The 25,603-nt window shown below is 41.7% G+C and overlaps 1 protein-coding gene across 4 annotated transcripts in view; it reads left to right on the plus strand.

The window, feature by feature from the left end:
* The window catches only part of FYN (FYN proto-oncogene, Src family tyrosine kinase), a 138,858-nt gene that overhangs the window by 21,331 nt on the left and 91,924 nt on the right, over window positions 1-25,603 (plus strand). The window lies entirely within an intron of this gene.

A 25,603-nucleotide genomic window follows, 5' to 3' on the forward strand; every position in this document is an offset into this window, starting at 1 on the left:
GTATGTGTTTGTGGAAGAGTAATAATTTTGTGATTCATTTTGGAGGCATTCATCTGTTAAAATAGCATATGAAAGAAAAATTATTCAATAAAAAAAAATTCTGAAATGCAGCTCTAGGCCATTTGCCTCAGAGTCCAGGAAAGGTGATTTAAGCAAGCTTACAGTAGTATATATTGTATTGCTGTGTGACCAAAGCATCTGTGTCACAAAAACACTGTGAAAAGATGCTAGATGCCCATGGTATTGAGGGTTTCACTTCTTCAAGAACTGAAAATTTCTACCATCTATTTATTAAGAGTGCTTTCATTCCACCTGTGGAGTTGGATGAAACCCAGGCGTCAATCTTCTTGTGTCTCAGTACAATGAAGATCTTGCTTGCAAAACTCCCCTGAAGCCTATGAGAAGGAAATGCCATGTCGGTATGATTTCCAAACACTTTTAAGGATCAGAAGGAGTTATTAAAGGGATTTTAATTTATCTTTAAATGTTTTCCTTGCCCTCTCCCCCTCAGTCCAGTGGCCTGCAATATCACTGTACTCTTTCCACGCCCAGACAGAGCTGCAACCTAGGCTAGTTGGAGAGGTCAGAGAATGAAACAGAGTGAAAACCACATTGACTTGCTTTGTCTTCAGGAAAAAAGTGGTGTCAGTGGAACATTCAGGGGAGACACTGCTTGTGCTGTTTAGTCTTTGAAGAAAAAGTAGTATCTCTACAAAGTGAGGGATCTTGGTGCCAGTCACAAGTCCTGAAATAACCAGTACTTGCGAGTTCTAGTTCCACTTTATTCTTTTGGTGCTTACTGGCAATCAAATTGCATTTTAGTAGTATCTCTCCTGATCTTTAGAGCTCATGGAAAGCTCAAGCAGTAAATGAAAGCCTTCATACGTGTTAATAAAGCGGACAATAAAGGGATTGTGAACCCTCCTGTGAACCTGCTGAAGTCAGGAAGTCAGTGGTGAGAAAGAACATGCTTTTTCTTGCAAACAAAATAAGGTTTAAATGGATTGGTATTATAGCCTTTGCAAAGAGCAAAGAAATTAAGATCCACTGACAAAGATTTACTAGAAATGGTGTGTTTGCAATATTTGCAATATTTCCTTTTCCATGCTGCTTTCCTCCCCTCAGTGGAGGCTGTTTGTTTGTATGGAAATAAAACCTGTTTCTCTGTTTGAGGTGGACCAATCTTGTCTGCCAGAGGACAGCTGCAACCAGCCTTTTTTTTTTTTTTTTCTTTTTTTTTTTTTTTTTTTTTTTTTCAAAGAAACAACTCTAGTGGAGTGCTGCTATTCCAAGGTAAAGGAGAAACAGCAGCGGGGTCCAGGTGGGGCTGGCTTTTTTGTTTGGGTTTTTTTTGATCCTCCAGTGTGTGTTACAGGGAGCTGCTGGGGCAGAGCTGCCTGGAAGGGCTCTAAGGCAGAGCGTGCAGGCAGCAGATCACAAACAAGCGTGGGAGTTTGAGCGGGCATCTCTCGGAACATGGGTGAGGTGAGGAAGAGAATTGGGTGGGGTTTTGTTGGTCTTTTGATTTTTGGGGTTTTTTTTTAATAAAGGTTGAGGAAAGGTTCAAGGGTGGAGGTAGTGAACAGGAACTGCCAGGACAGGAGAGCATCTACAGAAGGCAGAAATGGTAAAGCTAAAGCAAACAACATAGCCTTGGAATGAGCAAAACCCCTGTGTAATAAATAAGAGTGGGTTGAATCCAAGAAGTCAAATGAAGTTTTTTAAAAAAATTAGAGGTGCTTTACATTCATTGGCCAGAAAGCTGCTTGGTTGTGTTATTATAAAATGTAGTAATGTACATTTTGGTATTTCAGAAAGTGCTTTTGCTTGGAATGTGGCAGGCTGGAGCTTTTTTTGTTTAACTTGGGTTATTACTAAAGAGTGGCATAATGGTTTTTGTATTGTCCCAGTCCAAGCATGAGGCTGGTGAGACAGAGATAAAGATGCTGAAATGCAGAAATGCTGAACCAAGCTGAGGGCAGAACAGCAGGCATGGAGGTGGCTGCAGGCAGAAGGAGGATACAAGGCCTTGGAGAAGGATTGAACTCGGGAGAGGGAAGCAAGAGGCAGGTTAAAGCCTTGTTTAATTTGTAAAAGTGTTTGGCAGCTTATTTCTACAATATCTTTGCTTTATCAAGCACATACATTGCACTTGCAAGTTCATTGACAAATACACTTGATAAAGAGAGCTAGGAGAGTTGGCAGCAGAAGTCTCAACTGGTGGGAGAAAAGATGAGAATTTGTATTTGGAAGATGCAAATTGAATGTGGTACTGAGAGGAAAATTTGCTGTACAAGGGATTTTTCTGGTGTCTGCCTGGGAGAGTAAAATCTAAAAACGAAAAGGAAGAAGAAAGAAAGGTGCTTTGTTGAAGTGTGAGGGAAGAGATTTGGACAGTGAACAAATACCAAAGTTCAGACCCACAAGTCAGATGAGACTTGCTCAAGCTGTTACAGTTTTCCAAGACAAGTTATTGAAGAGAATGACAGGCGGGTGAAGTGCTGTCCACTGGAGAGGGATGGGAATCTCTGCATGTGGAGCAGGAGACAGTCGCCCTTCTCCTGCCATCCACAAGACAGCAGCTCTCCAGCGAATGGGAGAGAAGCTGGATTTTCTGGGGTTGTGGTTTGTAGGGGCAGGGAATCTGATTAAACTAATAGGAGACACACTTAGTGTTTCACAAGTTCAGTTTCATAAACCAATGGATGAGCTATTTTTGAAAAATCAGACCCCACTGCAGAAGGCAGGGTCATCTCTCACATCCATCTGTAGAGAGGAGTCTTTGCCTTCCAAGGAAATTTTCTTACCACAGTGATGGTGGAGCTGTTGGGTAAGTCTCCCATTGTGAGAGGGACAAAGTTACCCAAAGCTATTAAGGTGAAGAGCACGTTAATCTTCCCCGAACCAGAGCTGCGGGCCAGGTGCTGTGGCATTTTACATATCACCCGGGATGGGAATACACGGCAACCTCCCTGCCTGCTGGTCCATGCGTACACGTGCCAAGATGTCAAAACATTTTAGCATAGTTTTAGCTAGCTTGGAGTGAGGGATGTACTGGTGTAGGGCTCTCATGTTTGTTCTCAATTGCTTCACAGTCTTGTCTTTTCTTGGATTAAGTATGGAGGGAGAAGGGCTTTTTGCATTTTGGTGGGGTTTTTTTGGAAGGCTGTGGTCTGCAGCAGAGGGTAGGGGCAGTGAATAGTGTCAGGGAATGGGAGACAACCAGAGATGGATTTAGCTGTACAAACATCTGTCCTTCTCCAGCAGGAAGGCAGGGTAATGGCAGTAAAACATACTTTCCGTTAATCCCTTTCTCTACGCCTTTATCTCAAGATAAACTGTAAATTCAAAGTATCAAATAAAGGCATTGCATAAAGGGCAGCTATTGCTGCACCCTGGCGCCTGATGTGCAGCACAATAGGAAACTCTTTAGCAAACCTGGAAATCACAGTGAGGAAATAGGACGAGTGTTCAAAAATGCTCTTAATTAACTTGCATTATCAGTAACTGCACTGAGTTGGTTTCTCATTTAAATTTTCAATCTAGAGGTCCTTCTGACTGGAGTATTTCATCATTATTGCTGCAATTTAGCCTTTGCAATTTGGACACTTCAAAAGTGATGGTCTTTACTATCTGAGAAAAAGCTGCTCCAAGTTCTGGCTTTTAAAGCTTAAAACTTATTCTGATATAAATGAGAAAAGCATAGCTTTGCTATGAATCTTATTTTTTTTTGTTTGAGGAAGTTGGGAGGTTTTTGTATTTATTTAGATACTGATGTTTTAAAATTTGCATACATTTCTTTGAAATTCCACCTTTTGTTGCCACAAATGTCATTTTTGGTTCTAAATGAAGAATGATGAATACTTTTCCAGGAGTCTGGAGCTCAAGGATTAATGTGGTTGAACTAGTTAAATGTTAAATCTATTCAAAGTAAAACTGCACAGAGACTGCAAATGTTCTTCTATGCAAGTAAATCCTTTTTATATTGAGTCTGGTTTGCTAAAGACATAACTGCTCTGCCAGCTTGTTCTGTACAGATAAGTTATGTGTGTTACAGGCACTCTATCTTAGGGTACTATATTTGCTGTTCCTATTAATGCTGAGCTGAGATTGCAGTTAATTCTGCTTTTATAAAATGGGAACCAGCCTTTTCAAATGGAAGTTGCTTTGGCACACAGTAAATTTAATACACAGACTTCATATCTCTGATGGCTAGAAATAAAAGTTTCTCAAGAAAATTACATGGACCATGATAAAAGTTTAAATATTCTCTCATCTCCTGCAAGTAAGTATCTCTTCAGCCTTCATCTGATAATAGTCCTCAACGGGCTTTGCTTGAACTTACTTACATCTGTGAAATGAAAGTATCAAACATCCCAGCACCATCATTTTGTACAAGTAAGCGCTGCTGAAACTTGTGCTTATCAAATGACTGGGAAGTGTTAAGTCCTTGATTTAGCAGACTGGCTATCCATTCCCTTATATCTAATTTTAAACAGGAAAATTTTGCAAAAGAGTAGTCAGGATGATGTTTTTATTTCACCTGACTTACAGAAACCCGCGGATAAAGCACTGTGGAAGAGCCGCTTTGGAATTCCAAGTTCAAGTACTCACAAGTTGGGGAGTGAAAAGAATTTATGCTGGGACAAGTTTCAATGCCCTGTGTTCTGAGAATAAAAGGTTCCTTTTTTTGCCCAGCTACATTCTTGGAAGTGACTGGGTTGTTTTGGCTGCAGCTCCTCAGAACACTGAGCCTGAACTCAGGGCATACAGCTTCAGCACAAAAGATCCACAGACACAAGGATTTCCTAAGCAATGAAGTACAATGTATTGGGAAGGTACAGGTACCCGCAAAAGTAAATTGCTGCTTTTTTCCATTAAGATTTGAGATTTTAAATTTGCATGTCAGAGTTAAGTTTGATCCATTTCTTCCTTTTCTGCTGGAATCATCATACAGCCATTTTTGTTTTCTTCCTCTTTATTAAACAAAAGGCAGAGTTGCTACACCTAGGTCATACCTGTGGCACAACAAGTCTAGTAGCTAGTTTTGACTTAACCAGATTATGTTGCTTTGGGAAATGCTTTTAATACCACATGAGACAGAGGGGAGACAATGAATCTTCTCTTACCTCCTTTGTAATTAGACTGTAATAAAATCTTACTCGTGACATTTAATAGCCCTTCTAACACCATTGCCAGCAATGCAGCAAAGCTAGGTGCTGTTCTGCATGTAACAGAGTATGGAGGAATGGACCTACATTCCTGGCCCACTGATTTCTCATAGAACCACAGAACAGTTTGGGTTGGAAGGGTCCTTTAAATGTCACCTAGTCCAACCCCTGCAATGAGTGGGGACATTTTCAACTAGATCAGGTTGCCCAGAGTCCTATCCAGTCTGACTGTGCAGACTACTAATTTACAGTAAAACTTACTCCTTGTATTATGGCTTAATTTCTGTAATGGGCCACCTTCTTGAGTTTGAGTTCCTTAAGGGTCTGCAATATTCAGAGATGCCCAAAAGCAGGAAAGCTGCCCAGATGGTTCTGCAGCTGCCAGATGTTGTCAAGTGCCATGTCTTCACAAACTTTTCTATAGGGGATGTTAACCTGGGCATAAGTGTTTCTTCGGGATTGTTGTGGTCCTGAAGTAATTTTTCCAAAAAAAGCTGCAGGGTATATGTGAAGTTAGTAAAGTCTCTGATGACAAAGATGGGACTGGAGATGTAAGTGTAGTGTTAGTTTTACAGAGTAGGGACTTGAGGGTGATCTTAAAGCTTAAGAGTTTATCTATGACATCAGGAGAAGACAATTCATGTACTTTGAGGCTGTTTCTAATTGCTTCTGCCATGGGATATTGAAAAGAAGAGAATGATTTCTCCCACTCCTGGTTGCAAGATCGCCAAATTGCAGACCACTCATCTATAAATGAAAATATCTGCAATATTCTTTGTTTTCCTGACTAATTCTCAGTATTATGAGAGTTGTAGAATTACTGTGATTGAATCAAATATAAACCCATCCAAGAAGTAAGCAGAGTGTTTCCAAAAATTATCCTGGTTGGGATATAATAAGCTTTAAATCGGTGCTTTTATATATAAAAGCTGTGGCCAAAAACTCAGTAAAACTTTCAAAAACCTTCATTTCCACTTCAAAGAGAAGATTTATTTAGCTTTCAAGTAATCACAAGGCAAACATGGCTGTGGTCTGAATTTTTCTGGATGTAGTTACAAAGTATTTTTGGAGGTTTGAGAGTTGTTGATAAAATGACAAACTACTTGCGTTTCATGAGCATTTCCCGCACTTTGGAAACTGCAAATGCTCTAGACCATAGTGGCGATAAGTTATGTATTTAATCCCTAAATAATACATGTTTATGTTAATATATTTAATCATTAGTGTGGTGTATTTGCAGGAGTTATTCTGTCTCCAGCCTAACTACCATTGTCGCTTTCTGTTTGCCACTACTTAAGTGCTCAAGAAGTAACTGTGCTTTGGGGGAGTGGACTGGAAGGTGGTGACAGTCACCTGTCATACTTCTCTCAGCTTTCTTACTGGAAATATAAGCAATTCCTGTAAGAAGTAGTTTTGTCTTCTGAGTGTGCCATGGGGGAAAGAGGACTGTTTGTGGGTTTCCCTTTCAGTGTTTTTTTGCCTGAAATGCCATTTTTTTGCCTGAAATGCCATTGCCTGGCTGCGGCTCTCCAGGACCTGGGTAACAAGGAGTGTGCAGAGGTCTTGGAGCTCACCTCTTTGAGGAGAATTAGGGCACTGGAGGGGGAAGGAACCTCAGCCTTAATCGGGTGTGTTTGTTACACATGGAATTCAGAAAGGCACGACAAGAGAGCTGCAGTGGGCTGTGTGATACTTCATTTCCACACCTGTGACTGTTCCCCGACACATCTGTGTGTCTCAGGTTGAGGGCACTTCCTAACCTCCTGCTGGGATGGCTGGGGGGTTAGAGCAGCGATGTACAGGGAGGGAAAGACCTCTCCATCTGAGCCCTCTTTGGCTCTTGTGCAGGGAATACAGGCGGTTTTAGACTTCCAGGAAGCCACGGCAGCCCCTCCCTCCTACACTGAAGTAATCTGCCTTCCCTTCCTTTTTTTATCTGGTTAGGTTTGCTGCTGCTGTTTTTTAGTTTGGTAGCATTTTCCTTAACATAACTTTGGGAAGCTTCTGAACTGCCACTAATCACAAACGGCTAAAACAGTGGTTGTAAACTTCATCCTGTCAAATATACATCTACTTTCAGGAAAGACACACTTGTTGTTTTAAATTAAATCAGACGTTATCTCTGCCACAATTTTTAAAAAGCATAGGAAGATTTAAAATTCTGGGAGTATATTAAAATGTAGCAAATCTGTAACAAAATGGATAAAGTTAAGCCACATTGCTTTCTTGGCATAAAAGTGCTCTGAGGTAATTCCGTCAAATTAGCCCGGTAAAAAAGATAAACATATCACATGGAAAAAGATACACCTTTTAACAGACTTGAATGTGCATGTATTTCTTTGCAAGAGGCATGTGTTGCCTCTTTCACGTTTTTCTTTCTTCCATCCTTCCTTTGTTGTCTCGTGCCTTTAATTATTTCTGAAATCCCAAGAAGCAGCTGCATCTGTACGGTGTCTCGTAGGGTAGAGACACAGTGATGTCTTGGAGCTCTCTGAAGTGCTGCAGAATAAGCTCTAAGAAGAAATGAGAGAGTATAGGCTTCAGCAGAGATTCCTTTCATCAGGGTATTCAGTGTTGCAGCCATCACATAAACGGCAAAATCAGGTCAGAACTGCCAGACTTTCCCTTTCTGAAAGAAAATTTTGTGTCAAGCTACCACTTCAAACTTCTGAAACAAGAGACTTTATAAACAAGTATCATTATGGCTTATAATACAGGAAACAGTATTACAATAACTATGTTGCCTCAGGCAGCTTATTTCAGAATTTTTCTTCACTCGGTTTTGTAGTATGTGCGGTGCATAAGTAAAATCTGTGTTCTGACACTTCTGATTGTTAGGGAGATTCTAGTGATGTGCTTGCTAATGCACTCCTCAGTGCTGTAAGGCTTTTGCCTTGGGCTTAGCTCTTTGATTTTCACCCTCTTAAAATGAGGCGAGTGGTTAGGGCTTGGCTCAGCGTGTGCTGAGGTGTGTGGCCAGAGCCACAGAAGAGGTTTCTTCTCGTCTTTGTCCTCTGCAGAAGGTTTGACGAGCTGGAGTGGAGGGGAAAGCCTGCAGTTCTCTGACGTGACAGCCCTGAGTGAAGCTGAGGCAGCCACGTTAAAACAGATGGGGTGAATGAGCCCCTGCTGGTTCTCTTCTGTCAGTAGCCTTAAATCTCATAACTTGCAACACCAGCTGGGCAGAGGAGCCAGCGTTTGTGGAGATATAGTGTAGTGAGCTTGGATTGGCATCTCGGTGCAGAGGGGAAGCTCACCTTGCTATGTGCAAGGTGGAAACTGCTGGTGGAGCTTGGAGTAGCAGGGTGGATTCGGAAATGATACTCCGTAGTTGAGAAGGAGAGCGCTCACGCAGCACTGACAAGTTTGTGAACAAGAGATGTGGCTCTCTAGTGTGGAGCTAGATGTTGGGGAAATTGCTCCCCAGTCCAAGCCCCCAGTTTTCCTGTAAGGCTTTACTCATTATCCTGGTCTCATTAGCCTGCATTTTTTTGAGATTCCTCAGGACTCTCAAGCCCTGGAATACAAAATGAAAAGCTTTACTCCAGCAAGTATTTGCCTCTTTGTCAGAACTGGCTCCTTTTATCTAATGGTTCACATTAGAACATTGGGCAGCAAGATGGGGAGCTCAGCTTCCAGTATTCCTTCCAGCCAGCACCTCTGTGTCAGCATCAGCTTCTTCCATCCTCCTGTGAATTTCTTCAGACCAAATTTGTGTGGCTCTGATAGAAGGGAAACAGTGTTTTTCCACCAAACTCAAGTATTTGCTGAAGGTCTCTGCTTTCACTGTATCTGTCACTGGCAGCTGTAAGAAAGCCAGAATCATCTTGGCTATGGAAGCAATTTGGCAATTTATTGTGGGTGTTTCAGCAGCACTAATCAGAGCTAGATTTGACCAAACTGAATTTAAATTTTGTTCACTTCTTCACCAGTCAATGGAGGTGTAATAATGTCTTCTGGGGGGTTGATGAGATTTCACTGCACAAGCCAGGTGGGTTTCTCTTAATTGAGTCTGACCTCTAGTAGTTCACTGTTTTGGTTTGCTTTTCTAGTCTTCTCTCTAAGCCTGAGAACGCAACCTTGACCTTCTGCAACCTAAGCTGGGGCTGCTCGCATGTGAAATGCCACAAGTTAAACATGATGATCCTTGTGGGTCCTTTCATACTCAGCATATTCTGTGATTTTGTGCGCTTCAGAGACATTTCCTTTGACAAAATGACTCCTAGATTGCCCCATTTTTGTAGGGCATAAACAATTGTGTTTTTTAAGTACAAAAAAAATGTTGTATATAGCAGGTTTTTAAGTGGATGGATTTGATTTGTTTCTTTTTGGGGGAGAACTGCACTGGAGATTGCCTATATGTTGTTGACATGTAAATTTTAATTTAACAATATGTTTATTAATGCTTCCAGCTGTTTTTCTATTTTATTCTAGAAATTAGCACTTCAGCCATTTAATTAAAACCTTTGGGATTTTAATTTTTTACTTTTGGTTTCCCTTTTTAGTTTAAGTATCTTTTGTATGACTCTTAAACCTCATTTTTAAAGTACTTTTAAATGGTTGGTTTGTGATCTGAGTTATAATGAGTCAATATAATTTTCTTTCTAAATTTGACCAGTGACATGAAGAGCAATTCAAAGTTTTCTGATAAGCATGCGTGGAGCTTTGGATTATTGCTTTCTTTCTGTGTATTCTAATGAGTACAGTTTCATCCTTTCGGTTGCTTCCAGTGGGGAAATTAACTTGGAAGATATTTGCCATCAGTGCATACATGCAAGAAAAAAATTGCTTACAAAAAGTTTTTTAAAGGAAATTTTAGCAAGATCTTTATTTAGTATTGCACCCATTAAATGAGTGTGGGGAGCAGTAGCTACTTAAGAGAAATAAGGCGTTAAGAGCAAACAAGAAGTGTGGAATAAGTTGGGGTGTATACTTGCAGCTTGTGGGTTTCTGAGCAGCAACTGCTGTATAAATTCTCAGCCCTTTGTCTGGAGTAACTCTGGGTTCTCCTGCAGTTATAACACAGGATAAAAGTATGCTTGTGGATAGCTAACACTCAATATACACCTTCTACTAGAAGTTCACAAGCTGCCACAAGTTATTAATATCATTTGGGACCATAACATGGGACTTCTGGCCCAAGGTTCATTAAATTTGGGCTACATAGATTATGTTTCCATCTACAGAGAAGTTTGTATTAAACACTTACCTTGTAATCATGTTAGTGCAATCTGCACTTTAGGACAGGGTTGGTTTGAAGGAGGCCATTGTCTTCCCTCATAGTAAACAATGTTTCCTGTTCAATCTGGGTTAAGATTGTAGTTGTCTTTGTATGTGTGTTCAGTTCCATTCCAAATGGCCATGACATTTGAGGTTCCTAGATAAACCTTCTTCTATAATCATTTACAATATGCAGATTCAGGATTTAATCACTCACTTGAGCTGCCATTGTTGTCTGGTGATGTGTAACTTTGAGACTGAACCTACTTTAAAATAACCCAAAAATAACTGATGCTTGGCTTGGTTTAGTTTTCACTGTTTCACAGTGTCAGTAATCTAAAATCAAACCCCAATTTTTGAATTGTTTTTTAAATTACTCTTCTCAACATAAACACAAATTTTATTCCTCGGTAATGTGTCAGGCTGACATGTATCTTGGTGAAAGCATAGAAGAGCCCCATCTTTGTTGTGGTAAAGAAGCCAAAAGCTTAACAACACTTAGCTCTGGAGTGATAAAGCAAGGATGGAAGCGAGAATTAATCCCTTCCTTTTTTTTTTTTTTCTTTCCCCAGAATATTCTGATGCCCTGTCAAATGATTGCTAATGAAAAATAATTTCGCTAGTGTATTTTTAAATTATTTTTCAGTTTCATAATTTGGTCAAAAATATATCCTTCTGGTGTAATACATGATGCTTTTTCATATGATGAACGTATACTTATATGAACATATCACAGGAACCAAAAATAAAGGTACTATTAACAACTGCCTCATATGTAATGGCCATAAACTAGAACACAAGAAACTCCACCTCAACCTGAGGAAGAACTTCTTTACACTGAGGGTGGCAGGGCACTGGAACAGGCTGCCCACAGAGGTCATGGAGTCTCCCTCTCTGGAGACATTCAAAACCCTCCTGGACATGTTCCTGTGTCACCTGCTCCAGGTGACCCTGCCTTGGTAAGGGGGGGGGACTAGATAATCTCCAGAGGTCCCTTTCAACTCTTAACTATCCCGTGACTATATCCAGTTCAGAAGCAGTGATACTCCCCTCCTACATGGAGCTTTCTTCGCAGCACTGAGGGCTGTAAACCCTCCTGTGACGATTTGGTGCAGGCAGTACATGGTGCAGCGTGATAAACTGCCAGCCTCAGCTGTAAGCTGAGCCTAGATTGTTTGTCAGCCTATTTTAATAACAAAAATCTGGAGATTGGTAGGGAACTTGCTGAAGTTAATGGAAAGACCCTAATCAGTGGGAATCAAGCGAGTCATTGACAGTGCAGTTCTTTGGCAGAAAGGCCCTTCTGTGGTATTCTTTCAGAGTACTTCTCTAAAGCAGTGTGCCATTGGCTGCACGGAACCATTTTCAGTCCCTTTCATGCGCTAGTTTCTCTTTATCATGACTAGTTAGCAGCTCTTTGTGTTCGATGGTTGCATGGCTACATGTGCAGTGCTAGTGCTGGCTGTTGAAGAGATTTTGAATGAAGCCTTTGGGTGTGCACCGAGCGCTCAGCTGCAGATGGGAAGTGCCTTTCCTGTGGAATTTAGATTAAAATTGCCACATGTAACATATCATTCTGTAGTCAAAAAATGTAAATTAGGCTGTAATTCATGAAACAGATCTTGAAATTTTAGATATATAATCTCAATGGATTATATCTTTCTTCCCCAAGATCAGTGTTGTTTGTTTGTAATAAAGCAACTTCATAAAATCGTACATGAGAGAAAAAAGTAGTGCTCTGACCATTAGATGTGAGCCTAGGGTTGAAATATTACTGCATATTATTTCCTGTAAATTCTCTATTCATGTATGGGGGTGTAAGTTGTTGTTGTTTTTTTTTTTAAGTGCTGATGTATCTGTAGATATCAATCATGCTTAAACTGAATAGGCTTTTCAAATATACCTATCACGCAATGTGGTTTTGTGTTTAATTAAACATATATCTAATCCTACAGTTGTTAATCTGTCAAACTACCCTTGGAAACTATAGCCATCTGATCAAGTAAAAGAGGGCTGGATAAAATCTCATATAAGGTTTTGAGGAAGTGCATGTCTAAGAGACATCTTTAGTCCTAATTTTAAATAGTAGTCTAGTACCATGTAAGCTTTTAGTTATTTAGCATTTAAAGTGTTTCCTCCCATTTTGATGGTGAATTGCTGTATCTGTTTAATTTTTCTTGGATCATTTCCTGTCCACAAAGACTTTATCTTAATACTCAAGCCTTTCTAGTAAACACTCAATAGATAGGAAGTTATAGCTCCATAATAGACCACATCTATGTGGAAATCTGTAAACATCCTTTTACATCCCTTTTTTTGAGATTTATTCATTAGTCATTCCTGCTATGCTGCTTGATTCGTGTGGGAGCTTGGCAAGGCAGTGCTTGTCAAATAGGAACCTTTTCACTTGGTCAATGCACCAAACTAAAGCTGTACAGAGAATGTGTATCAGTTTGAATGTTAAGGTACTTTATGTAGCCTAAAAAGCAAAATTAATAACCCGAGAGGCATCTTTGACAGCCAAAGGAGGAGCATTGCACGAACACAAAAGTTGCCCTGGGAAGATTTTTTTTCCCCATTAACACTTTGGAAAAGGTTAGTATCAGGAGGGGGATAAACTGATGACCACAGATTGAGTACTACTAGTAGGCAATCTTAAACAGTAATTTTTGTGCTGAGCTGGTGGTCCTGCCTGTAAGGTGATCAGAGTTTTTGCCTGGTTTACAGCTTGTTCTTTGCACGCTGAAGAATATCAGTGTTAACCAGTTAGGTCTCTGACTCACCAGTTTTCATGCCTGAGGTTCTTTCCCTGTAGGAACCCTGTGCGGTTCCACGTCATGAGCTCCGGGAACTTCAGCACAGCGGGAAGCACGTCTGGGGCTGGGACCCCATGGCTGGCCAGCCTGGCTGCCCCCTGAACCTGGCACACCTGGTCCTGGTCCAGCAGGAGCATGCAGCACCACAAAGAAGCTGCAGGGCTTGTGCTTCCCTTCAGCCACAGCTTCTCTTTGGGTTGCCCCACTATACATCCCAGTGAGGAATTCTGTCAAAAGCATCTGGTCTATTGAACATCTCTTTTTTGCTTATGGATCAAGACAAACAGAAATTATCTCAGTCCAGATCAACTTTTTCTGTACCTTTCAGCATAATTTCTCATACTTACTTGGTTTAAAATTTGAGATTTATTTCCAAGAAATTCCTCTCTGTGTGCATACATAATACAACATTTCATCATCTGCTTTCCTGTAGTCACTGACTTAATTATAATGGCTCCTAGGAGAGATGCACAAAATATTCTGCCTGAAGTTGTTTGAATTAAGACTTTAAGGCCTGAGACCTGGGCAAGGCTTGATTTCTAATTCCAGAAACTGCACTGCTGATGTTGGTGCTTTTAATTCCTTTTCTGGTTAATTTGGCAAAGTGATGGTGAGGCAGTTTTCACTACGAAACCTCCAAATCATGCCAGTTTTGAGAAGTATCTATTTCCTTTCCCCCATGACTTCTAATCTCACTTAAGAGCCCATAAATTACATCACCTAAGTACCTAAGTTGCATCAGAGGTGGCTGATGTAACTTTTCTGAAGCCCAAAAACATCTCTCTTGAGCCAACCACCTGAGTCCCCTCATCTTGGCTCAGTGAGTGTGACTCTTGCTTCATCTCTCCTTTCTCATGTGAGACAAAGAGCAAAGGGATGTGCTGCCTTCATCCTGACTGAATTAAGGTTGTGAATTCAGCGTGTCTGAGGCCTGGGGAGTACTACTTCCCCTTCACCCGCTGAATTCATCTGATTTTTTAAATTATTATTTTTAATATCTGTGTGTTATCTGGGAATACTGACAAGGACATTGTCTCAGGTCAGGCTTTACTACACTGCTGTAATGCAAACCAAAGGAGGGAGATAACTTCTATATGCAGTAAAAACTAGTTTTACTGGCTCTCTTTGAAGAGCTGTCTCGAATCTCAAATCTGTCTGCTTTCCTCTTCTTACCTTCCTTTCTTGCTCGCACCCTGTACAAAGTATCTATATTTCTGCATGTCTGCTCTGTATTATTGGATGTTTTTGGAAAAAGTGAGTATCCCTTTCACAAAACCTTTTGGACAGCTGGTATAAGGAAGGAAGTGGCCCGATTTGTGTATCTGAATTACTGACACAGTCTCCAAATACCTCAGATTGCCAAGTCAGGAAGGTCTTTTCAATGAAGGCAATACTTCAGAGTAAGACCTAATTCTTTCAAACAGATAAACCATGCAGAATCACAGCTATATACTTCTTTCTGACAGATCTAATGTTATTGATGAATAATGAGCTGTGGTGGGTTGATCCTGTCTGGATGCCAGGTACCCACAAGCTGCTCCATCATTCCTCAGCTGGACAGGGAACAAAGAATTTAAAGAAACATCCATGGGGCAAGATAAGGACAGGGAGAGATCACTTGTGATAGGTAGTATCACAAGCAAAACAGTTAGTTAGGGGAAGTTAGTTTAATGTTACCAATCAAATGAGAGCATCATAATGAGCAATTAAGTCTAAATCTTAAAATGCCTTCCCCCCACCCCTTCATTTTTTCCAGGCTTAACTTTACTCCCAATTTCCTCTACCTTCTCCCCCCAGCTGTGCAAGGAGGACAGAGAATGGGGGCTGCAGTCAGTTCATCACACCCTGTTTTTGCCACTCCTTTCTCCTTAGAGGGAGGACTCCTCACACTCTTCACCTGCTCCAGTGTGGGGTCCTCCCCACAGGAGACAGTCCTTCCTCCATGAACTTCTCCAAAGCACATCCTTCCTACGGGCTGCAGTTCTTCATGAACTGCTCCAGTATGGGTCCCTTCCAGTGGGGTGCAGCCCTTCAGGAACAGGATGCTCCAGCATGGGTCTCCCAAAGGGTCACAAGTCCTGCCAGTAAACCTTCCACAGGGTCACAGCCTCCCTTGAGTTTCCACCTGCCCTGGTGCAGGGTCTTCAGGGGCTGCAGGTGGATCTCCACTACACCATCGACCTCCATGGGCTGCAGGGGTAGAGCCTGGCCCACTGTGGTCTGCACCAGGGGCTGCAGGGGATTAAAGTTCTCTGTAATGCTCAGTGTCGCATTGTTTAAGTTGATCAAGAATTAGCATTTTTCTCATGTTTTGTGCCTTCCATAATCCAAAAGAAGTACAGCTGGTCGGGTTTTTTTTTTCCCCAGATAGTGTTCCATTTTTATTCCTGCATGAATTAGCAGCCAAAGAAGATTCTGCAAGTCTCCTGTTTCCTAGCCTCATTTGGAGCTAGCAAAAAGGAAGCAAACATACAGCCGGTCCAGTTTTGCCACTGTTCTTTGCTCTGATATTGACACACTCTAATACATTTTTGCCTTAAAACATGCAGTCATGAATGCCCTTTTCCATTTACTCATCTGCTATTAAGTACAATAAAAGTTTTATAAAGACTCAGAGATTAGTATCTGATAATCAGAGTGAGTTTTAAAAAAAAAAAATCAACACCAAAAAACCATCAAAAAATTTATTTATGAGAACATTCCTTGTGTATTTTCCATCTTGAAAATAAATGACTGCAGCTTGTACATGAGTCTCTTAATAATTAGCTAACTTCTCGTGAATGTGTAGTTGATTAGTATCCTGTGGTACTTCCTAAGCAAATGTTGGACACAGAGACATTACAGGAACCAAGCTCTTGTCCCTACCTGAAAATAATAATATGTCATCATATAATTTAGTAAGTGTAATTTAGTATTAGTAATTTAGTATGTTCACTGGTAGTGAACGTGTTTTTTCATGGGCCTATATTAACTGGTAAGTTGAAGCTGCCACCAGTCTGTTTGGTCCTGTGGAGGCCAACTGGTGTGTTGGGTAATACCACCTCGTGCCTAAAGATGCTCCTTGCTGTGTGGTGGCATTTGCTGTAACTGTCCCATGCTCAAGTGAGAGACTGATTCTGAGGTGTCAGTCTGTCACCCCTTCCGAGCGCTAACCTGTCTCCTTCCCCCACGGTGTTGCTTGTGCAGAATTGCCTCTTGGCTCCCCACTGGCATAACTGTAGCAGTATTTCAGATGTAGACATGTGACTTTCCAGTTGCAGCTTACTTATTTCCTGCAGAAAATGCTAAGGCGGTCTTGTGTTGTAATGTCCACTGTGCAGTCCGCGAGCAATGTTCCGCTGCAATCACTGGTGTTCACTGAAGAAAACGAGAAGCGCATCAGAGCTCATTTCTTTAGAGCTGCCGTCCCACACATCCTGCACCACTGACTGGTGAGCAAGTCATGGCAGCTGCACGTCATGCTGGACGTGGAAGTGGGTAGAGGTGAAGAGGAAGCACTGGAATAAAAGCTCTGATCTCATGGCACATGGTCAATATGTGACTTAATTATATGTCTGTCTTCTGGAGTGACTGCAGAGCAAGAGATGATGAAAATGAGAGCGGTTTCCTAATTTCCTACTAGAAAATAATTTAATTGCCGAAGAGAATGAGGTGACCGTTTACAGACAGGGCTGTCTGAAGACAGATCTGCAGGTAGGAGTTAATACTGATTTTTCAACTGTAAAAGGAAACTGGTGAATAAATAATAAAGATTATCTGTTTCTGTGGAATGGTTCTCACTAGTAGGCCTGAAGGGAGGTAGCTGCCATTAACCTCCCATGTAGGAGCTTATAACTGATGGTGCAATAACAGTAGCTATCTTGAGAATCATGTGGCCTTGAGGAAAAAGGGGTAATTGCTTCCTGTCTCTGGCTTTCCTTCTGCACAGTTGTGCTTTTCGCAGTGCCGTTCAAGAATCTCCTGCTCAGGTGTGAAGGAAGAGCATTGTTTGGTGTGAAGTGCCCTGCATCACTTCCTTGTCCCATCCTTGAGATATGTAGGGCAAGGCTTGATAGCTTGGGTGTTGGTAGGGACACATACAGTGTGTGATTAATCTGAGAGCTAATTAGGTTCTTACCCTGACTGTACAAATGTGTGTCTCGTGGGATGTTCAGATAGACGTTTAAGGTTTCATTCTTCTCCAACTACCTCTCCCTGTCCCAGGCTTTCTAAGAAATAAGGATATGTATGATTTTGATCTCTCAACTGTTTCTGGGGCACCCAAAGGTGGTGTTGTCACAAAGTGACTTGTGCTTTTTGGGACTGTTTGGGGAAACTGCCTGGAAAAATCCAGCCTCATTCAAATGCCAAGTTGTATGCCTGGGATAGCTAATCACTTTTTAAAATGGTAATAATCATTTAGAAAGCCTACTTCTTTTAGTCTTTTGGAACTGTTTTGTATAATGTTCAGCTCCTTATTTGCATAGACCTCGAAGTGCTTTGTAGACTGAGTATACTTTGCTAGCTTGGAGTAGAGTCCCATTTTTATGTGGGATTTTATTAGGAGATACTAATAATTTTTCCATTTGAGGTTTTGAAGAAGCATTAGACCAGCAATTTTAAATTGTGCAAGTGCTATTTCCCCAGGATATACAGAGTGAACAGTTTTGGGGCTGTTGTATTTTTAATTCTGCACACTGAAGCCTTGAGCTTTTATTATCTCATGTACAGATGAGGAAAGGATGTGTGAAATACTTAATTATTCACCCTTTTCCAGTCTTGCTTTTGAGAGCTGCACCACTAGATTCTTTGGGTACTCAATGGAGTATTTTTCTTTTTGGTACACTATTCTGTTAGGAACAATGAGATGCTTAGGTGCTTCCAGTGGGGTTTTGGTGTCAATACAAATCTGCCATAAAACAGTGCTGCAGTAATGCTTTTGAAACTGGAAGGTCGTTTCTTTCATGAGCTATCTGGCCCAACTTACTGAATTATAGGTAAGAGAGTATTCTGTTGCTGAAGTTGCTAGTGTCCTTGGTGAGGCCTGGGTTATTCTCCCTCTTTCTCCACTATGAACACACTGTTGGGGAAATTGGCAGTAGGCATCTCAGATACCACATGGCTTCTGTGAGGGGAATGGGTTTTGTTCCTCACTGCTTGCTTTTTCTCCTGGAGAAATGTTGGTCCCTAGCAGTTTGTCAAGGTCTTTACACTTGCTGGGAAGGAAACTTACCTTTTTTTTTCTCTCTCAGTCAAAGTTCACTGATAACCTCCAGTTCCTCTGTCTGTGGCACCTAAATTCCCCACCCTAAAATGGGTGGGGGATTGTTTAATGAGTTGCCATCCACACTGGTTGCAGAAGCCTAGTCAAGTACAACCTGACTTAGCTTTGTATGCTCTGCTGAACATGGTGAAGCCAGAGGATGTTCTTTTTGGGTGCATTGCGGAACGTGGGGAGTGACCACAGAAACGAATAAATGCATCCACTGACCCTGCTGCTACACTGCTGTTACCAAGTTATCTTCCTCTCCCAAGTACACAGGACTAATCACAGCTACAGAGAGCTGCAAGGAGATAAGCTTAAATGGAAAGAGAAATCAGATTGGCACAGATGTTTCACAATCTGAGAGTTGTGTGGTCAGCCATGTAAATCAGGTTACAATTAAAGAAAGCTCGTGTTTTACATGCATGCATATATCTAAAGGCTGCTTGCAATTGTGTTTAGCTGTTGGGGTGGGTGTTTCTAATGCACACTGCATTTAGAAATATCAGTGCAAAATATTTTAAATCCTACATGCTCAGTGCACACCATGGACTTTCTCTTATTCTATTTAAATAAGAAGCATGTTCTAGTTATTTTGCCACGTTCTTCTTCATGGAAGTAAAAACAAAGTTGAAGGAACAGGTGATTAGCCAAAATGTTGTTGGCTACCTTGTGAAGATTGTAAAGCTGAAGTCAAGGTGATCCTTAAGGATTTAAACTTATATTGAATAGATTTTAAAAGCCAGTTTCCTAAATACCATTTTTGGGATTTTTCCGTTAATCTTTTAACAACAGTCATGACAATCATCTTCACAGTTTGTCACAGCTGAGAAAGCTACTAACCATCTTTCCATGTGAAGGGAGATGAGAGAGAAGAGTGCACAAGTTAAAGGGAAGCCACAAAATTGTTAGACTGCTTTTAACTAGCCTGATGTGAAATTCTCTGTAGCTGTTGCCCAGAAGCCTGGAGAATGGAACAGAAAGTGAAACCAGGGTCTGCCTCCACAGCAACACAGGCTTCCTCTCAAACCCTCCTGCAGTCTCCTGTCTCTGCAGAGAAATAAGGTGAGAAGCCACTGCTAGCACTGGTCACTTGTGTTTGCACAGGGGACTTGCAGCTGACACAGCCTGCATCAGCATTTGCCCCTCCAGAAGGATGTAGTCCAGAGGGATTTGCCAGCTGCTTCCTCCTCAGAAATCACTTACTCTTCTGAAGAAGCAAGTAATGGCTTCATAGCAGGAAGAAAATGGTGGCATAAAGCAGATGATGCTCTAAGTTCATCTTCAGACAATTGCTTGTCACAGCTCTTGTACAAGGCTGTGGAGCTCTGTCTTCCTGTACTGCCTGACCAGAGTCTGGGTGAGGTTCTGCCTTATGGCTGTTCAGGGCATGTGCACACAGATATCCTAAGACACAGCTGTTGGAGTCTTGGCTACGAGGTGTGCAGCAGGGGAGGGGCTCTGTAGAACATCCCCTCCATCTCCCAAAGAAGAGACTTGCTTTGGTGTTTCCAGAGCTTGAACCCATGTGCAGTTTTATCTTTTGGTTTTCACACCTGCTGCCAGCGGTGCCACCCTGCCCTTCTCCCCACCACGAGGGCATTGTGCAGATTGTAGAGCAGACACTACCAGTGCCAAGCTGCTTGTGTCACTGTGAGGGGGAGGAGCGTTGGCGGGGGATTTTTTTGTGGAGGTAACTTCTTCCCCATACCCACTCCTGACCTTCTTTGCTGTCCTGAAAATTTCCTCCAGTGACTGGGCAGCATCGCCTGGCATTGAGGTACACTGAAATTAAATGGCACCATCTGTAAAGGACTTCTCTCCACCACTGTAGGCAGAAGGAAGTAAGTTTTTGCCCTGTACCACTTTCTACACAGTTTAAGATTTCTTCTGAGATTTCTACACAGGGATGAATGATCTGCCTCCCACAGTTTGGGGGGTTTGTAACTAGACAAAGATGATGCTTTGCATGCTTTTTCTGAGCACCCTCCAGCAAAATGAGTCTCTCCCCTCTGAAGGGAGCTGTCAGGTGGGCAGAAGAGGCAGAGACTGGGCTACCTGTCCACAGTCCCTGCTAAAAGCCTTGGGACCTGCCCCGGGGGTGTGCATGGGGCCACAGGTCCTGCTTTCATCTCATCCATCAGCCATGCTCTGAGCAATGGTGCTGATGGGCAAGGGGTATTCCCCAGCTGGGCCTGGACCTGCTAGGGGTGCTCTCTGTCTTCAGAGCTGAAGAGCAGCTCCCTTGCAGGGAGGGAATGAAGGGGGTCATCTGGAGAAGCACCTGGGTTTACTTTTCCAATGTATTCAGGGGTTTGCTTATGTTCAGGGTTTTGGGCTCTTTCTCTTTCAGGTGTTTGCTTTGCCTTAGGATTCAGGCCACTATGGTAGTGTAAAGTTTAAATGAAAGGTTCCAGTTCCTATTTGAGGTTTTTCAAACAAAAAGGTTAAATGGTTTATTTGTCCCTTTTATCTTTCCAAAGTCCTGCATATATTTTCACTAAGGTGCCATACATTATGTTAGGAGAGAATACTTGTGATTTTGTGAATGCAACATTTGTGGGGGATTCTGCTGCTCCCTGAAAAGGAACTTACATTTTACTGACAGTAGGAAGCAGTCGTACATGCTTTTTGTTTTTTCCCTGTCTGAAGGAGCCTGCTCCTATAGAAATGAGTGGGAATTTTCCCACTGAAAATTGGAAGGATGAGAAGAACAGTGCAAAGCTTCCACACTAGGAGTTCTTAGTGGTGTTGATCCTTTTGATGTAAAGCATCTCGCTTTGCCCTTGTGAAGATCCTACTCCATAAAATCCCTGTCAATGAGAATGGTGAGTTCTGGATGCAGAATGATGACAAAAAGCACATTTCTTCTCTGTGGCTAAGCCTTTGAAATTGTTGACCCAGAGAAATTATCATTAGAAATTCTACAGGACAGAGGGTGTAAAAACCTGCAAGAGGGGAAAGCCACACATAGCTGATGACTGTTCGCATCATGTAGACACTTAATGGCATGAAAGTGGGCTTGGCAGAAGCGAAAAACATCAGGAGCACTGAAGGTTTGGCTGAAAGTGGGCATGGCATTCTGACATTCCAGAGATTTAGTACCTGTGATTTAACTTCCTCAACTCACTCAAGTCTAGAGTTACAGCTTTTGAATGCAACATGGAAGATCAGCTTTCAGGTTTTAAAAAAAAGTATAAAAGCTATCTTTTTTTTTTTTCTTGCTAGTGTTCCAGTAATGTGTGTTTAATAAAAATTTTGTATCTGCTAGAGGAAAAAACAGAACTTGTCAGAGTTCATTTGTGAAGTCACTTCACTGGCAAAGGGCTAATAAGATAAATTCTGAGTCTGAAGAGGCTAATACGTCAGTTTGCCCAGAAACCTTGGTCTTTTAAATCCAAAGCTTCAAGCAAGGTTTTGCTGCATGTTGTATATAAGTACAGGAGACCTGATAGGAGTGTCTGTGCAAGATGTGTCAGCTGGAGCCTTGCTGTATTCATCTTCACTGCCAAGCAATTCCAATTCCTCTTTGGTCAAACAAACTTTTTATTCATTGAGGTGCAGTTGTTTGCCAGAGATATTCACAGTCATGTGTCAGAGGGGGTACAATTAATACATTGTAAAAGTTATTTTTTATTTAAATGGTGTATGCTGCGGAGATTTAATAGAGCCCTGCTGGCAGTGCTCTGAGCACCAGTGCAGGGCCAGGGTAAGGATTTGCCAGATCATAGCTGAGCACTTGAAATTCTTCAACCAGCAGGAAGGAAAAAGTGTGCTAGAGAGCTTGTGGGAACTGTATTTTGGTTCAGCAGCGTCCGCTAACATTGTCAAACTGCCTGTCTCAAACCGTTAAGGCTGATAAACTGCCAGTAATTATCATTTAGAAAATTAGCAGCTGCCAAAACCATCACACACATCACATGTGTTGGTTGGACTGGTTTTAAATTACTTCAATTAAAAAAAAAGAAAGAAGAAAGAAAGATTCCCGAGCCTGCATCTGCACCAAGAATAGTGTTGAGTTTTGACATCTGACAGTTGGTGCTGGCAGAAGTTATTTTTGTTGTTCAGAGTAGGCTTGGGGAATACTTTCTTGGAGTGCGTCACTGCTGCTATTTACTGTCCGGGTAACAGGGCAGTTGAGACCTCTGAATATTTGCAGCAAATCTAAATAAATAACTGAAGTATGTAGGATCTCCTTTCCCTTTCCTTCCTTGCCTGTGACACTGGACAGAGAGAATTAAAAGTACCGGTCACCAGAAGGAAACCTTTCTTATTTTGCAATTGATTTCCAGCCACTGCAAAGAAACTGAGTCATCATGGAAGGGCTGAGCAGGGCAGAGCAAAAGCTTAAAAGCAGCTTTGGCTGCACACCATCATCACTTCATCTCCTCACAGTCCTCCCAAACAGCCCATACCTAGAAACCTTGGCTTTCAGAGGCGGAGCAAATTTCATTCATTTCCTCCCAAAGGAAGGTGAGTGCCACCATGACCAAGAGCTAGGGATGATAAGAGCACGACTGTATCACACAGACATGGCTGAAGGAAGATGAGGGTGGTGAGAAGACCATGTAGAAGCTTGCATGATGTTTTTCACGCAGAGGTTTGTGATTTGGTCCGTCATCAATGAATAAGTTGCTGCTAAGTCTCTGAGGCAGTGATCTGTAAGTCTGAAGGACTCCGAGTTGTCAGCGCAAGAAAACATCACTTACATTTTAGTGTGTGTACCTTTCTACTTCTATTGAATGCCAGGGTGTAAAAACTTCATGTGCTCTCTGCTTTTCCCTCCAGGCTGTGGTTCAAGACAGGACTTCTGGGGTGACACAGCCGGCCTCTGAAGTTCCTGCTCACACATGCTCTCCTGTGTCGTTCACCCATCACCATTTCATAATTTAAACCAAAACATTCTGGAGTGATTGATATTAAACCCCCGTGTCTCAAAGATTCAGTGATCAGTGCAATGCAACCAACAGGAAAATCAGTTGAACGGAGGTAAATGGAGAATTGGAGCAGAACAGCCTCTGCATCTAAGGGATAGGGGCAGCTCAGGGTTTATCTTTGTCAGCACTTCCAGTTTGTTTTGGAAGTACATCTTTACAATAAGTGATGTCATGTATCAGCTTAATCAAACTCTTTGTGAAATACAGAAGGAGAATTTTCTCTTTTTAAACAATATTTCTGGTACTGCGAAGCAAGTACTCAGTACCAAATGGAAATGAAAGGAAAACATACTACATTTCTTTATTTCATCTATGTGAACACTTTACCATGTCTAATTCTGTTGATCTAAAATTACAAACAAACTTACCCTGATATAATCTAATTTTCGTTATAGACACCAAATGCTATTATGTTGGGCAACAAATTGGCTTAAGATAATTCTGTCTTTACAAAATAAGATTGTAATCAACAGATTTATAGTTTATTAAAGTCTCATGATATATGTATACCCTATAGCTTTTAGAGCTTTATTTTCAGTTCAGCATTCCCATTAGTCTAATTTAGGATTATTGGTACAATCATTTGATTTAAGATATGCCTTTTTATAAAACAACAGAGTGTCAGTGTGAGATACTGAAAGGAAGCAGTGTGAGGGAACCATCTATGAGACACTTCATTGCAGAGCTGTTGATGGATGAGATTTAGCAACAGAAGTATGCAGTGAGAGCCTGTGTTCTGTCTAAAGTTTACAAAAGGTGGAGGTCAGTGAGGATATATAGAGTCCCAACTGGGAAAAGTGAGGTTATTTTAGTCTGAAATAATGCTTTTGCCAAAATATAAAAACTTTTTGTAGGTCAAAAAATACTTTTTTCATTATTTTCTTCTTCTCTAAGTCAGTCTAAACTGTAATCTCTGCACACCATGGTATAGCTTATTGGCCAGATAGCACTGATCTTGAGATATAAAAGCCCAAGAACAGAACTTTTACTGATACGGATGTAGAAATCAATTGCATCTTACTTATATAAGTACTTAAAAGAAATTAGGGATTTGTCTACATGTGCATGTTTTAGTTTCTGATTTATTCATCTACTGTTTTTGTGCTTTGAAACAGCAAATCTGCTCCATTTTGCGCTTTTTTTCCCCAAACTGGTTTTTGTTTTTATAGAATCATAGAATGGTTTGAGTTGGAAGGGACCTCAAATATCATTTAGTTCCAACCACACTATCAAGGGCAGGAACACTTTCCACAAGGCAAGATTGCTCAGAGCCACATCCAACCTGACCTTCAACACTTCATGGGATGTGGTATCCACAACTTCTTTGGGCAACCTGTTCCAGTGCCTCACCACCTCTGAGTAAAGAATTTCTTCTTCATATCTCATTTACACCTACTTACATTTTTACAGCCATTCCACCTTGTCCTATCACTACATTCCTTTGTAGAAAGTCCCTCTCCAGCTCTCTTGCAGCCCCTTTTAGGTACTGGAAGGTGCTGTAAGGTCTCCCTGGAGCCTTCTCTTCTCCAGACTGAACAACCCTAGCTCTCTCAGCTTGTCTTCATAGGAGAGGTGCTCCTACCCTGTGATCGTCTTCATGGCCTCCTCTGGACTTGCTCAGATATGTCCACATCCTTCCTATGTTGGGGTCCCCAGGGCTGGATGCAGCACTCCAGGTGGGGTCTCACGACAGCAGAGGGGCAGAATCACCTCCCTTAACCTGCTGGTCACGCTGCTTCGATGTAGACAAGGACACAGTTGGCCTTCTGGGCTGCGAGTGCACATTGCTGGGTCATGTTGAGCCTCTCCTCAACCAACACCCCCAGGTCCTTCTCCTCAGGGCTGCTCTCAGTCCATTCTCCACCCAGCCTGTATTTCTGTTTGGGATTGTCCTGACCCAGGTGCAGGACCTTGCACTTGGCCTTGTTGAACTTGACAAGATTTGCACAGTCCCACCTCTCAAACCTGCCCAAGTCCCTCTGGATGACATCCCTGCCCTCCAGTGTGTCCACTGCACCACACAGCCTGGTGCCAGCAAACTTGCTGAGGCTGCAGTCATGTGCCTGCAGTTTGCTCAGCTTCTTGTCTGAGCAAACTGGCAGAAATAATTAAGCTTGCATAGTAAGCAGACTGTGGATCTGGGTCATTTGTAACAAATAGGTGAGACTTCGTGTAATGATTTTGCTAACTTGATGAGGTGTATACAGGAATGTGAGT

The sequence above is a fragment of the Corvus cornix genome, chromosome 3 (assembly GCF_000738735.6).
Source record: "Corvus cornix cornix isolate S_Up_H32 chromosome 3, ASM73873v5, whole genome shotgun sequence".
Lineage (NCBI taxonomy): Eukaryota > Metazoa > Chordata > Aves > Passeriformes > Corvidae > Corvus > Corvus cornix.